Source organism: Mobula birostris, chromosome 9 (assembly GCF_030028105.1).
Source record: "Mobula birostris isolate sMobBir1 chromosome 9, sMobBir1.hap1, whole genome shotgun sequence".
In the NCBI taxonomy this organism is placed as follows: domain Eukaryota; kingdom Metazoa; phylum Chordata; class Chondrichthyes; order Myliobatiformes; family Myliobatidae; genus Mobula; species Mobula birostris.
In genome coordinates this window covers 54,505,438-54,522,243 of record NC_092378.1, presented here as the reverse complement: position 1 = coordinate 54,522,243, position 16,806 = coordinate 54,505,438, and positions in this window count along the sequence as shown.

The window sequence follows — 16,806 nt, the reverse complement described above, 5'->3', positions numbered from 1 at the left end:
AAACTCAATCGTTAGTAAGATATGATCTACATAAAGCTATGCTCACTTTCCCTGGTAGGTTTGTGCTCTTCCTGATGTAAGTAGATCCTACCACTAAGAATCTACTTCCATAATTTCCCTACCACTGATCTAAGATTCTGATTTTCTGCTGCTCTGCATAAAAAAGGAACATTAGCCATTCTCCAGTTCTCTGGGACCCCACCTGTGACTAAAAAGGATACAAAGATTTCCATCAAGGCTTCAGTAATCTTACTTCTCAATAACCTGGAATTGATCTCAACAGGAGCCATCCTCCCTAATGCTCTTCAAAAGACCCAACACCTCTGCCTTGATATCAACATGCCCTAGAATATCAGCATACCCGCTTCCTGATCTCACTATCCTCCAGATCCTTCTTGCTGAGTATCAGTGCAAAATATCTTACCCATTTCCTCTAGTCCCAGTTATAAACACCCTGTCTTGTGACCAGTAAATACCTCGCCAGTTCTTTATTAAAGCTGAGTCTAAATCCTCGAACTCTCCATCTGAAATTGTGGGGGTGTTTTTACCTCAAATGTGCAGGTGTTTGAGGTGACACCATCTCTTCCTGAGGGCAATTAGGAAGGTGACACCTTTAGCCGTTAAGCAGTCACGTGCTAAATAAATTAAAAAGGTATTCACAGTGTGCAAGTAGCATTGTTCACAGATTAAACAACAATTGATATTATTTCACAGATGGCAAATGATAAACATGTCATAGACTATAAAGGCTCATGAATTCCATAAGGTAGACCTACCACTGTTTGGTGATTGCCAATGGCAGGTGTATCATGCTGAGATTGCACAGTTAGTGATGTCACCTCAACCTAGTTTCATGGGGTAGATATTTTTGTTCACCATATGTGTGTATTACACAGGTAGATATTTAACTGCTCATAGGTTGCATGAATTGGTGAAGTTTTGTTCTCAGACAGTGCAGAGTACATTTGTAAATCCTTATAGATTGGCCAAGAGAGTAGTTTCACTGCTCTAAGTCTGCAAAAAATAAGGACACCACTGAGGAACGTGTACATAGCAGATGTTAACTGTTGAGAAATGCATGGGTAGTAACGTCATACATATAAACTGCACATGAGTATATTACTGCACAGATTGCACAGAGTAGAAATGTCACTTCACATATTGCACAGAGGCACACAGGGTAAGGATGTCATTGCTGACAGATGGCACTGGTAAACTTACAATCTTCAACAGATTGTATGCACTTAAATACATCACTTTTTAATAAGGTGTAAATATATATCAGCTCAGACTGCACGTCACAGAGGTTACCCTTCACAAACTATAGATAAGATGTAATCACTTTTCTTTTAACCAATTGCACAGAATCATTGACTTCATTCCTCACATTGACATAATTCCCCCGGTCCTACAGTGTGAGTGCATGTCTTTGACTGTGTGTGCTGTGGGGGTACAACTTTCAATACACCACTGCTGGGTGTTGACTGCCCACAATAAAGTTGATTTTGTTTGTTCACCATTCTTGTTACCTGCCTTAACCAACGTGAAAGAACTATAGACAGTACATCACGGAGTAATTCAATAGTTCCATTTAATGTCAGAGGATGTATACAATATACAACCTGAAATTCTTATTCTTCGCAGACACCACGAAAACAGAAGTGCCCCAAAGAATGAGCGACTGAGTGTTTTGCCGATAGAACTGCCGCTCACTGGATGGTTGTTTTTAAATTTGTTCTACCACTCTCTGTAAACTAGAGACTGTTGTACATGAAATTCCCAGGAGATCAGTATTTCCTGAGATACTCTAACCACCCCCTTCTGGCACCAACAATGATTTCACAGTCAAAGTCATTTAGATCACATTTCTCCCCCATTCCAATGTCTAGTCTGAAGAACAACTGAACCTTTTGACCATGTCTGCATACTTTCAGGCCCTGAGTTGCTGTGATGTGATTGGCTGATTAAATGTTTGCACTAATAACAGGTTTACAAGTATACCTAATAAAATGCCCACTGAATATATATATTATAAGGTTCGGCCATCGTCATCGATGAAGACCTCAACACTCAACCTGGCACAGATGGCAAGCGTGCCCGGGAGCAGCTCAACTAGATTCGAACTCTGGAACCTTCGCTCCCAGAGTCCGGCACTGATATCACTGCACCACTAGCCGGTAGGTGGTGTCGAGACTAGCGCTGTGATTTGGATTTAAGTGAGGGAGAGTTGCACAGCGTCAGCCTCACTCTCTCTTCCCAATTCCCATCTGGATCCAGTGGCAAGACAAGAATCGAGATGGCTGGAGATGGGACTAGGCGCAGTGGATGACCAGGACGTCTTCTGTGTCTTGTCCTGCTCTATACATTCCATGACACTTGCAGAGACCGCCTTCTTGACCATTGGACCTTCCATTGGTCTGTCCGCTCAATCCGCCGGAGTCTGTCTTCACATGCTGGGATAGGCAACTCCCTATCTCACCGAGGGTTTGAGACCCGTCGACTACCCTCACCTGGTTTAGCCGGCTTGTCGAAGCCGTTGCCCGGAGTGTGGCCGCTGTCGCATGCAAACAGCTACGGGGAGCCACAGGTGAGAGCTGAGTGTCAGGTGGGGACCAAAGGTGGACAAACTGCCCTGAGAAGGACGTGACATGTCCCCCCCCACCAGAGGTGCTACCCCTCCCTGACACCCCATACACTCCTAATACATATATATACTGAGGTGGAGTGAGACTAGAAAAAGAGGTCATAGTTTAAGGGGGAAAGGTGAAATATTTAAGGGGATCATCTCCACTCAGAGGATCATGAGAGTGTGGTATGAGCTACCGGTGGAAGTCGTGGCTGTGGGTTCAGTTTCAATATTTAAGAGAAGTTTTGATAAGAACATGGATGGGAGGGGTGTGGAGGGCTATGGTCCAGATGTGGGTCAATAGGACTAGACAGAATAACATGGACTAGATGGGCCAAAGGGTGCAGTAATGCTCTATGACTCTGCTGGTGGCCCTGTGTCTGGCTCTGGGGCTCAACAGGGAAGGGTAAAGTCAGGCAATGTGGTGATTAAAGGAGATTCTCTGGCTGCAAAAGAGACACCAGGATGGTGTGTTGCCTTCCGGGTGCTCAGGTCCATGGTGTATTGGAGTGGCTGCAGGATATTCTCAAGGGGGAGGGAGAACAGCTAGGGGGTGTGGTGCATATTGGCACCAATAATAGGCAAAAAAAAAAGGGAAGAGTTAGGAAAGAGTCTGAAGAGAAGGACCCCCTGTCCCATGGAACAGTGCAGGTAGGAATGGGGTGATAGCACAGATGAATGAGTGGCTGCAGAGGTGGTCCAGGAGACAGGGTTTCAAATTCTTGGATCATTGGACCCTTTTCTGGGGAAGGGGTGGCCTGTACGAGAGGGACGTGTTGCACTTGAACTAGAGGGGAGCCAATAACCTGGCTGTGAGATTTGCTGATGCTATTCAGGAGAGTTTAAATTAGTTTTGCAGGGGACTGGTTTGATTAATAGGACTGGATGTTACAATCCCTAAAGTTTCTGCACTGCACTTGACTTGAGTGGAAGTAGTTCTTAAAGATGACCATTAGATGATGTTACTATCATTACGACACATCTTCAGTTGTGTACCTCGACATCACTGGGTGTTTCGGCCTTTTATCACAAGACACCCTCAGCCGAGGCAGGCCCACCACAGGCTGATCAGACCTGGCTGTGTGTCACATGGTTAGTCTCTAGATGGTCACTTGGCAGCCCAGACAACGCCCCTTCTTTTCAGCCACAGCCAGTGACTGCTCATTTCGGCGGCATTAGCAAGTGCTTTGATTGCCTTCCTATGGGCCTGCCCTCTGACTCCTACTTCTCTTAGCAGCCTTACGGTGGAACTGGCTACAAAGCCCCTGCACCCCACCTCAACTGGGCGCACTTTTACATTCCAGCCTCGCTCCTCTGCTTCAACTGCGAGGTTGGCATATCGCAGCCTTTTCGGTTCGTAAGCCTCATCCACAGCATCCTCCCAGGGGACCGTCAGCTCAATGATAAAGACGCCCCAACAGGAGTTGGTCCAAAGAACCGGGTCAGGCCATAGGTTGGTCGTTGCAATTTCAGATGGGAAGGTCAGTTTCTAGCCTAAATCAACACGCATTTCCCAGTCCCTGGCTGCACTCAGTGGGCATGAGTCATGAGGCAAGGGGTTAGCCCCCGGTTTCTCTCCTTCCTGGATGAAGGATGGTAGTTGTGGGACCGTTGTCTAGGCATTGAGAGGCCTGGCATTGGTGGTTAGTCTCTTACACTCCAGTTCAGCTGCCAAACACCTCAGCATTTGGTTGTATCGCCTGGTGTATCTGCCTTGTATTAGGCTGGTCTTGCAACTAAAACAATGTGCTTGAGGGATGCCGGAACTGCTCACAGAGGACAGGCTGGATCCTCTCCCAGCCAAATATTTAGGTTTGTAGGAGAGGGCAGGACATCATATGTTGCTGTGATGATGAAGCTCAGTCTGTTTGACTCCATGCTCCACAGCTCACTCCATGTGATTTTCCTCCTCTCAACACCCTCCCACCTCATCCAGCAGCCTTGCTTGGCTTGGGATATTGCTTTGGTGGTGCACCTCCACCACCACCGGGTGCTGGCGTTCAGTTGTAGTAGCCTTTTGCCAGGTAGGTTTCATCACTCCAAGGCCAAAGCCTCCTCTGCCCCATTGGACATAGCCTACTATGGACATAACCCACCCGGAGGGCGGCTTCTGCGTCCAGTACTGCTGCGGCCGGGGTTCATTTCTTCCCTGTTACTAGAGCAGGAGCAACACCTCTTACAATTGGGTCCCGAGATTTTTGAGTGTCATTTCCAGCCTGGCTTTGGCACATTTGCATTCCTCCACCAGGCTAGAAATTGGCAGAGAAAGGGCTCCGTTCCTGTGAAGTCCTATGCTGCTAAGGCATCTTGGTAGCCCAAGCCACTTCCTCACACGTGAATTCACCAGACTCTCCAGTCGATTTGCATGAGACAAAGTGATGAGTCTGTGGTGGCCAGTGCGATCATGTTTGCTGTTGTGTGCTGGGGCAGCAGGCTGAGGGTAGCAGACACCAACAGAATCAAAAGACTCATTCGTAAGGCCAGTGATGTTGTGGGGATGGAACTGGACTCTCTCACGGTGGTGTCTGAAAAGAGGATGCTGTCCAACTTGCATGCCATCTTGGATAATGTCTCCCATCCACTACATAATGGACTGGTTGGGCACAGGAGTACATTCAGCCAGAGACTCATTCCACCGAGATGCAACACTGAGCGTCATAAGAAGTCATCCCTGCCTGTGGCCATCAAACTTTACAACTCCTCCCTTGGAGGGTCAGACACCCTGAGCCAATAGGCTGGTCCTGGACTTATTTCCTGGCACAATTTACATAATACTATTTAATTATTTATGGTTTTATTACTATTTAATTATTCATGGTGCAACTGTAAGGAAAACCAGTTTCCCTCCGGATCAATAAAGTATGACTATGACTATGGCTATGACTATGACCTCATAGATGGTAATTGGCCACATAAGTCGGGGCAACAGTCCAAACTGAAAGCACCAAAGCTTCAACCTCCCCGGGAGAGCCGTGTTGCTGATTAGCTTGAGGCCACTGATTGTATGGGCACAGTTGTTCCACCCGCACTGTGTCTCTGAGGTCTGTGTTGTACCAACGTCCGAGGCTTTTGATGGGCTTCTCCAAATTTTGACAGTTGGTATTGGCTCAGCGTTGATATTAAACATTATGTTGGTGAGCCGGCCTTTGACAATTGAGATACTGCGAGACTTACTGGATTTGATCTCCATTCGTGCCCATTTGGTGTTTCACTGGAATTTATCCAGCAGGCATTTGGTGCATGCTTTTGTTGTTGTTATTGTGGTCATGTCATCCATGTACGCCCTGATTGGAGGAAGATGCAGCCCATTCTTCAAGCGTTTCCCTCTGACCACCCATTGTGATGCTCGGATAATGAGGTTCATTGCCATGAGAAATGCCAGAGGAGAGATGGTACAGCCCGCCATTATGCCTATCTCAAGGTGCTGCCGTGTGGTGGTGTTATCTTGTGTTGTGACACAGAACTGCAGATCCTGGAGGTACACGTTGACCAGCTTTGTGAAGCCCTCTGGAACCTGGAAAAAGCTGAAAGCTGTCCACAGAGTCTTGTGAGACACCGACCCAAAAGCATTGGCAAGATCTAGGAAGACCACATGCAGGTCTTCCTTTTCTTTCTTGGCAGTTTGTATCTGGTGCCAGATGACATTTGCATGTCCCAGACATCCTTGGAAACCATGTATTCCTGCTTTCTGCACTGATATGTCAACGAAGTTGTTGCTCTGCAAAAAGGCTGAGAGTCTTTGAGCCACAACACCAAAGAAGATCTTTCCTTCCACATTCAGGAGACTGATCTGCCAGAACTGACTAATTGTTGAGGAATTCTTCTCTTTGGAAATTAGTATCCCTCCCGCCCTTCGCCATGCCTTAGGTATAATTCCTTTCCCCCATGCCACCTTCATTAGATTGCAGAGGTATTTCAGGATGCCAGGGGTGTCCTTATAGAGCCTGTATGGGATGCCATTGGACCCTGGAGCTGATGCTGATATTGCTCGTTTAACTTTACTTTCCACCTCCTTCCATGTAGGGGGCCTTACATCCATCTGGTGCTCAGGTGGGTGGATTGGTGGCATGTCATTCGGAATGGTGACTGGCTCATGCCTCTGGTTATCAGAGTGGGTCTTCCTCAGGTGCTCCTCCAGTTCCTTCACAGGTACTCTAGGAGTCTAAAAGGAGTTCAGTTTCCATGTGTCACATTGATGAAGGTAGAGCAGTGGTTGTAGTATATATGGATTTCAGTAAGGCAATTGATAAGGTTCCCCATGCAAGGCTCATTCAGAAAGTAATGAGGCATGAGATCCAAGGAAGCATTTCTTTGTGGATCCAGAAATGGCTTGCTTACAAAGGGTGGTTGTAGATGGTTCGTCTTCTGAATGGATGATGGTGACAAGTGGTGTTCTGCAGGGATCTGTTCTGGAACCCATCCTCTTTGTGATTTTTATAAATGACCTGGATGAGGAAGTAGAAGGTGGGTTAGTAAGTTTGCTGATGACACAAAAGTTGGGGGTGTTGTGGATAGTCCGGAGGGTTGTCAGAGGTTACAGCGGGACATTGATAGGATGCAGAACTAGGCTAAGAAGTGGCAGATGGAGTTCAACCCAAATAAGTGTGAAGTGGTTTATTACTGTAGGTGAAATTTGAAGACAGAATATAATATTAATGGTAAGACTCTGGCAGTGTGGAGGATTAGTGAGATCTTAGATTCTGTGTCCATAGGATATTCAAAGCTACTGTGCAGGATGACAGTGTTGTCAAGAAGGCATATGGTGTGATGGCCTTCATCAAACGTGGGATTGAGTTCAAGAGCTGGGAGGTAATGTTAAAGCTATATGAGAGCTTAGTTAGACCCCACTTGGAGTAATGTGATCAGTTCTGGTCACCTCACTACAGGAAGGATGTGGATATTATAGAGACAGTGCAGAGGAGATTTACAAAGATGTTGCCTGGATTGGAGAGCATGCCTTATGAGAATGGGTTGAGTGTACTTGGCCTTTTCTCCTTGGAGCGACGGAGGATGAGAGGTGACCTGTTAGAGGCGTATAAGGTGATGAGAGGCATTTTGATCATGTGGATAACCAGTGGCTTTTCCCAGGGCTGAAATGGCTAACACAAGGGGGCATAGTTTTAAAGTGCTTGGAACACCTACAAGGGGATGTCAGAGGTAAATTTTTCACATGGAGAATGGTGGATGCGTGGAATGCACTGCCAGCGATGGTGGTAGGGGCGGATACAATAGGGTCTTTTAAGAGACTCTTAAATGGGTACATGGAGCTTAGTAAAATAGAGGGCTATGCAGTAGGGAAATTCTAGGCAGTTTCTAGAGTAGGTTACATGGTCGGCACAACATTGTGGGCCGAAGGGCCTGTAATGTGCTGTAGATTTCTATTTCTGATGTGTCACCAGCAAGGAGGCATTATATGCATCAAAAGTAAAACGATAGCTAGGGATTGGGTGGAGGCACTCAAGGATAAAGGGTTGTAAATTTGCTTGGGTGCAGAGAATGTGAGTGAGGTATTTAATGAGTACTTTGCTTCAGTATTTACCAAGGAAAAGGAGATGGAGGACCAGGAGATCAGTGCTGAGTGTATAAATACGTTAGGGCGTTTAGAGGTCAAGGAAGAGGAAGTGTTGGGCCTCCTAAGGAGAATTGTGGTGAATAAGTCCCCAGAACCTGATGAGAAATACCCCCAGGTTATTGAAGAAGCAAGAAATGAGATTGCTGAGCCCTTGACCAGTACCTTTGTGTCATCTCTAGCCACAGCTGAGATCACGCAGACTGGTGAGCAGCTAAGAAGGGAATAAGGGAAAATCCTGGGAGCTATAGACCTGTGAGTCTCACATCAGTTGTAGGGAAATTGCTGGAGAAAATTTTGGAAATCCATGGCCTAATTAGGGAGACCCAGCGTGGCTTTGCTTGTTGCAGTGTTTGAGTTTGCAGTTGCAGTAATTGAGGCACATGATTCTCATTTTGGGCTGGCTACATAAACAGCTCCTTGGTTCAGCTTCAGTTACTGGACTGTTCCCTTCCCTTCCCTTCCCTTTCCCTTCCTTCTGTAGCCTTTCACCTGTGTTCTCACCTATTCTCACCAGTCAAGTTCTTCTGCCGGAGCAAGACCAGAGCCTTGCTGTGTCTAGATAACGAACTGTCTTTCGTTGTTTGGAACTGTCTCTGTATCCACACCTTTGCTAGGTAGGTCCGGCCGTTTGCCGCTACCTTGAGTTGGGAACTGTCTCTATGTCCATGCCTTCACTAGGTAGGTTCAGCTGTTTGCCGCTACCTTGAGTTGGGAACTGTCTCTGTGTCCATTCCTTCGCTAGGTAGGTCCGGCCGTTTGCCACTACCTTGAGTTGGGAACTGCCTCTGTGTCCACGCCTTCACTAGGTAGGTCTGGCCGTTTGCCACTACCTTGTGTTGGGAACCATTTCTGTGTCCACGTCTTCGCTAGGTAGGTCTGGCCATTTGCCGCTATCTAGGGAACTATCTTTGTGTCCATGCCTTCGCTAGTTAGGTCCGGCCGTTTGCCGCTACCTTGTGTTGGGTACCGTCTCTGTGTCCACGTCTTCGCTAGGTAGGTCTGGCCATTTGCCGCTACCTAGTGTTGGGAACTGTCTCTTTGTCCACACCGTTGCTAGTTAGTTCCGGCCGTTTGCCGCTACCTTGTGTTGGGATCTGTCTCTGTGTCCACGCCTTCGCTAGGTAGGTCCGGCCAGTTGCCGCTACCTTGTGTTGGAAACTCTCTCTTTGTGCCCTCAGCTCCGCTGGGTAGGGCCGGCTGTTTGCCGCTACCTTGAGTGGAGATCTGTCTCTCAGTGTTCTCTGTATGAGTTCCGGCCCTATGTCCTGTTTCCAAGGAGGGGTTCCGGCTCTGTGTTCCATGTTCCTGTCTCTCAAGACCAAGGCTCTGTGTTCTGTGTTCCTGTTCTCCCTCAACCAAGGCTCTGCGTTTCTGTTCTCCCTCAACCAAGTCAAGGCTTCATATTCTCGTCCTGTCCATGTGCCTCACCCAGCCCAGGAGTACCTCGCCCAGCCCGGTGCTGGGGTTCCCTCATCCTGTCCAGGAGTCTCACATCCAGTCCTATTGCCAGTCCTCGTCCTGTAGCCACATCTTGTCCTTGCCTGGATCCAGGGTCCGAGCCCGAATCAAGACCGGGTTCCAGGTCCCTGTCCAGTCTCTGGCCCAGAGTCCCTGTCCAGGTTCCAAGTTCCTAGTTCCTCGTCCAGGTCTTGCTTTCCTAGTCTAGTCCTAGCCCAGGGCCTGTGTCTTGTCCAGCATCGCTTCTTCCCCACTTCCCTTGCTTGCTTGACACACCTAGTCCTGTTCCTAGTACTTCAGTGTCTGTGTCTTGCATTTGGGTCCGCTCCCAACGCCACATTATGACAGGCAGGTCTTACCAACTTGATAGAGTTTTTTGACAAGGTGACGAGAGAGATGGATAAGGGTAGGGTAGTGGATGTTGTCTACTTGGATTTTATAAGGCATTTAAAGTTCTTCATAGGAGGCTAATCTAGAAGATTAAGATGCATGGGATCTGCAGTGAATTGGCAGTTTAGATTCAGAACAGGCTGGCGCATAGAGGACAGAGGGTATGGTTGAAGGGACGCATTCAAGCTGGAGGTCTGTAATTAGTGGAACTCTGCAGGGATCTGGGTTGGGACCTCTGCTGTTTGTGATGTGTATAAATAACCTGGATGAAAATGTAGGTGAGTAGGTGGGTGGTTAGTAAATTTGCAGATGATACCAAGAATGGTAGAGCTGTGGATAGGGTAGAAGACTAGCAAAGAATACAGTGGGATATGGATCAGTTGCAGATATGGGCAGAGAAATGGCAGATGGTGTTTAACCCAGATAAATGTGAGGTGTTGCACCTTGGTGGGGCAAATGCAAGGAAACAGTCCACTGTTAAAGGCTGGTCCCTTAACAGTGATGCTGAGCAGAGAGGTCTTAGGATCCAAGTTCATAGCTCTTTGGAAGTGACTACACAAGTTAGTAAGGTGGTTAAGAAGACTTTTGAAATGCTTGCTTTTATTAGTCGAGGCATTGAGTTCAAAAGTCAGGAAGTTATGTTGCACATCTGGAGAATTGTATACAGGTCCAGTTGCCCTGCTATAGGAAGGATGTTGAGGTTTTGGAGAAGGTGCAGCAAAGGTTTAGAGGGCATGTGCTATCACAAGAGATTGGATAAACTTGGGTTGATTTTTCTGTAGCACTGGAGGCTGAGGAGAGACCTGATAGAGGTTTACAAGGTAATGAGAGGCATAGATAGAGTGGACGGTGAGTATCTGTTTCCCAGGGTTGAAATGTCTAATACCAGAGGGCAGACATTGAAGGTGAGAGGGGATAGGTTCAAGGGGATGTGACAGGTAAGTTTTTTTTACTCAGAGAGTCACAAGTGCCTGGAACACGCTGCCAGGTATGGTGGTAGAAGCAAGTATATTACAGTCTTTAAGAGACGTTTGGTTAGGCACATAGATGTAAGGAGGATGGAGGGATATGGACATGGTGTAGGTAGGAGGGATTAGTGTTTGGGTGTTTTTGATTTGCTTTTTAGCTGGTTTGACTCAACTGTGGGCCAAGTGGCCTGTCCTGTGCTGTACTCTTCTATGTTCTAGTAGAAACGACTCCTTACAGACTGCACACAGTGGATGATGGCTGCTTGCACGGGCTAATTATATATTTACAAAGAGATACAGAGGTTACATGAATCACTTTGCATAATGTACAAAGCTGAACTAACAACTCACCGTTTGCACAAGGCAGAAATACCACACAAATACACACACCCACACTCTCATACACACACACACACACGGACATGGATAGGGCTGATACTACGTTGTTTTACAGCATGATAGGTATCTGAGCAAAGGTTTTAAGAGAGCAGGGACATCCCTGTTCTCATATAAGGGTTCATTTACTATTAATAGATTGCTTAAGGGTCCATGTGAGCAATAGGTGCAAGGGCTGGTGAGTCAGCACACCTGGAGGTCAGGGTCCCATCATTGGCAAGTCCGGGGGCAGGGGGTGGGCGCGGGTAGTCAATACCGAAGATTGAAGCCTGAAAGTTGATCGGAAGTCTGCAAGTTGAAGCCCAATGGCCAAAGCCTGGAGAATGGAGACTGGAGACCCAAAGGCATGTCCTAGGGCTGGAGAGAGGGGAGAGGGGTTGGGAGTTGTTGTTTTGTTGCTTCTGGTGTTCTGTGTTGTTCTGAGTATGCTGTGTTGGCACCAGAATGTGTGGCAACACCTGGGGGCTGCCCCCATCACATCATTAGGTTGTGTTAGATGTTAATATAAGCAACACCTTTCACTGTATGTTGTGCTTCCATCTATACGTGATATACAAATCTGAATATTTCAGTGTTCGCACTCTGCAAATGTGGAGTTATCACAGCTTGCTCATTGAACAGGAATGGGATATTATTGCACCGAGCAATTCTTAGTTGCTCAGGCTCCACAGGGTGGCGATCTCACTGCTGAACGTTGCTGGGGTAGCTGTATTACTGCTCTCAGACTACAGGTCAATACTTTGCTTCCCGGAATGCACCAGATAAATGTATTTAGGTTACCGAGTGGGTCCATCACCACTGACCGATCGTTCAGACTGCTTACATCCCTTGTCACTGATAGGACCAAGTAGAGATATCGCTGCTCAGAGATCGAACAGAATAGATTTATAGTTTTTTTTTACTTCAGATGTTGGGAATCCAAAATCAAACAGGGAATACTGGAAACACTTTCTTCTTCAGCCTTTTACCTCTTCCACCCATCACCACCCAGCTTCGCACTTTATTCCCCCTCCCCACCCACCTACCTTCCCCATTGCTTGGCCTCACCTGTCACCTACCAGCTTGTCCTCCTTCCCCTCTCCCCACATTCCGGCATCTTCCCCCTTCCTTTCCAGTCCTGATGAAGGGTCTCGGCCCGAAACGCCAACTCTGTATTCATTTCCATAGATGCTGCCTGACTTGCTGAGTTCCCAGTATAGTGTGTGTGTGCTGCTAGAAATGCTCATCAGGTGTGGCTGTATCTGTGGAAAGAGAAACAGTTAAAATTCCCAACTGGAGAATGACTTGCTGAGTATTTCCAGCACTTTCTGGTTTTGCTTTTGATTTATAAATGTTATCACTCTTCATCTTGCAGGAGGAAGAGGTACCACAGTTCCTAGATACAGTATTTTATGTGATGGCTGCAGTGTGCAGTGTGAACTGTGACCACACAGGTTTGCAATACCATTAGCAAGAGATGGGTGTACCAGAGGTCCTTGTTTGCACTGGCTATGTATTTCACGCTCAGGTTTCTGCTATCAGTTTGCTCAAGTTGATATCTTACTGCTTATAAATTGCACAAAGACGTCAGAGGCGCCGCTGTGCAGATTGTGAAGATACAGTATACCTGTGCCCAGAGACGGCCCAAGTTACAATCCTCCCTCCTCTGGGATTGCAAGAATTGATGGGGTACAGAACTCTCTAAAGTGCATCATGGATCATAGATCATGAGGAAAGTGATATCATGACAGAACGGAGGGTTACCAGTACTCACAGAAGGTAGAGGGTAGTTCTGGTCCAGTCTGGATACAGTATTGCTCACAGTTTGCATGATGTAACAGTTGTATACAGGCCCTCAAACCGTAGTTACAACAGAGCATACAATCAATCAAGAAATTAGGTACAAACAACAAGGAGGGATTTTAATTTGTATATTGACTGTGTGAAGGCCAATGCCCATGTGGAGGATGCAACATAAGATTTGTGTGTTCTGAGGCCACTCTCAGCACCTCCATGTTCTGTCTGGGTAGCCTCCAACCTGACAACATGAACATCAGTTTCTCTAACTTCCAGTAATTTCCTCCCCCTAACCCTTCTCTGTTCTTCCATTCCCCAATGTGGCTCCCCGTTACCCCTTCTCTTTTCCTCAGCTACCTCTCTCTGATGCCACTCCTCTTTCCCTTTCTCCGATAATCCATCATCCTCCTCTATCAGATTCCTTCTTCAGGCACTTACCTGTACCACCTATCATCTACCAGCTTCGTACACCCTCACCCACCCACCTTCCCCCTCGGCTGGCTTCACCTATCATCTGCCAGTTCGTACTCCCCCACCCACCCACCTTCCCCCTCAGCTGGCTTCACCTATCACCTGCCAGTTCGTACTCCCCCACCCACCCACCTTCCCCCTCAGCTGGCTTCACCTATCATCTGCCAGTTCGTACTCCCCCACCCACCCACCTTCCCCCTCAGCTGGCTTCACCTATCACCTGCCAGTTCGTACTCCCCCACCCACCCACCTTCCCCCTCAGCTGGCTTCACCTATCATCTGCCAGTTCGTACTCCCCCACCCACCCACCTTCCCCCTCAACTGGCTTCACCTATCATCTGCCAGTTCGTACTCCCCCACCCACCCACCCACCATCCCTCTCAGCTGGCTTCACCCATCATCTGCCAGCTTCGTACTCCCCCATCCACCCACTTTCCCCCTCAGCTGGCTTCACCTATCACCTCCTTCCCCTGCACCACTTTCTTATTCTGGCTTCTTCCCCCTTCCTCTCCAGAGATGCTGGCTGACCTGCTGAGTGAGTTCATCCAGCATTTTGCGTGCGTTGCTCTGGATTTCCAACATCTGAACTCTTCAGTTTGATGTGGGAACTGGTTACTTTTCCGTCCAGCGCAATGAGAAAGGGTTAATTGATGTAAGAAGAGATCAGCTGCAGACATTCGGCATCGTGGGCAATATAATGAAGAAGTAACAACAGTAAGCGTTTCAATCAAGCATTCTTCCTCAGGTAACAAGCATACCTGACGTAACCAGCTGTGAAGCTGCTAGCAGCTGGAGGGAGTTTCACTTCAGACACCTGTCGCCCAACCTGGAAAGGTAAGAGAACAAGTTTGTTTTTCAGTTACGGAGAGGGGGTGGTGGAAGAGAGCAGGGGAGTGTCTGCGGTGAAGTGTAGACCAGAGCGGTTCAGGTGTCACAAGTCCTCTTTGTACAGTCTCAGGGAGGGCAATGAGTGCTTGTCTGCCTGGGGCAGGTGTAAGTAGAGGGAAGTGCCTGAGAACACAGGAGAGAAGAAAAGCGTTGCTGGATTGTGAAATACAGAACACAACTGTTGCTGGAAATCTGAAATAAAGAGGAAGGCTGGAAATACCCAGCAAAGCAGGCATCATCTATGGAGAGTGAGCCCTATTGATCTTCTGTGTTGAGCTCCAAGGGTTAGAGCATATCTAGACCTAAAAGGAGGTGCTGTTCCTCAGATTTACATTGAGCTATTATTAAGGAATGAAGTGTGGAAGGTTTGGACATTTGTAGTGAAGGAGAGCCAGTTGGAACCAGTTGTGTGTACAAAGGGACTGGATGAGAAAGAAAAGTCACAGTGGAATGATTTAATCGTGTGGTTGTTATTGTGTCCTTAGCGACTAGTGATCGCAATATGGAAAATTGGGAGTGTTTTATTCAATCTGAAACCAATTGTCTTCCATTTGAATTAATAAAACTACAAAGGCATGAGTTATCTGGCAAACTGCACTGGACGCAAATAACAACTGGCTAGTATTTAAAGAATTAATACAGAGGTTACAAGTCATGTTCTTTAAGGCAAAAAAACCTCAGGAGGAAGAGTGGACCAGCTGTGGCTGTCAGATGTTAAGGTATTTAGAGGTGGTATTTAGTAGCAGTTAGCTTAATGCTATTACAACACCAGTGACCCTAGTTCAATTTCAGCCTTTGTCTGTAAGGAGTTTGCATGTTTTCCCCGTGACCACGTGAGTTTCCTCCAGGTGCTCAGAGTTCCTCCCACAGTCCAAAAATGTATTGTATGGGTTAGTAGATTGGGCATGTGTTGAAATGTCTAATACCAGAGGGCATGTATTCACGGTAAGAGGGGTAAGTTCAAAAGAGATGTGTGGGGCAAGTTTGTTACACAGAGAATAGAGAGTACTTGGGACGTGCTGTCAGGGGGTACTGATATGGGTATAACTGGGTGGCATGGGCTTGTTGGGCCAGAGGGACCTGATACTGTGCTGTATCTCTAAGCGAAATAAAACGCCACTAAATTAAAAAAATAATAATAAAACAAACTATTTAAGGCATGTGGTGTTGTCAAAAAGCAATGATCATGATTTTGGAATTCGACAGAGTACGGAGGTAAGGAAAAAGAAATAATGAGAGGAAGCAAGTGGGAAACATCAGAAGATGGTAGGAGCATCTCTCAGAGATGCTCTATTCTTATTATACTCTATTCTTGGTTGGTGCAACTGTAACAAAACCCAATTTCCCTCGGGATCAATAAAATATGACTATGACTAAAACAAATTGGTTTTATTTGTTTAATTAGAAATTAATGAGATGGAGCTAAATGCTCAGGATGCACCAACCTTCGTTCCAGGGTTTTGAAAGAGCTGGCTTATAGAGATAATGGATGCTCTAGGTGCATTTTCCAAAAATTCCAGGGATTCTAAAAGGCTGGAAAGTAACTAACATTTCGGAGGGGAGGATCGAATTTCCTGGTGAAGTGAAGCTAGGTGGCCGTGTTGTTTATAAGGAGGATACATGGAAAAGCAAAAGTGCCTTTTGGACAAGAGCCCCTGAGACCTCAGCTACATCAAGCAATTAGGGAGGCAACTAACAAGTTGCCTTTGTCGCACGGGGTTTTGAGTAGAGAAATGGAGACATCTTGCTCTGATTATAGAAAGCTATGGGATAGGATACAGCTGGAATATTGTCTATGAGTCTGCTTTCTCTACCTAAGAGAGCCCACCAGCACCTCTACTTCCTCAGGAACCTAAAAGAAATTTGGCATGTCTCTGTGGACCCTCACTAATTTTTATCCATGCACCATAGGAAGCATTCTGTCTGAATGCATAACGGCTTGGTGTGGCAGCTGCTCTGCAAGTGGCCGCAAGTAATTGCAGAGAGTTGCGGACGCAGTTCAGCACCCGACAGGAAGTAGACTCCCCTCTATGGACTCTGTCTTTACTTCTTACAGCCTCAGTAAAACAGCCAGCATAATTAAAGACCCTGCGTTCTTTCCTCTCCACTCTTTCAATGGGAAGAAGGTACAAAAGTCTGAAAGCACGTACCATGAGGCTCAAAAGGAGCTTCTAGGCATTGCACTGTTATACGACTCTTGTATGATCAGATTGACTCTTGACCTCAGACTCACTGAGCATATCTACATGAAATGCTGTTGT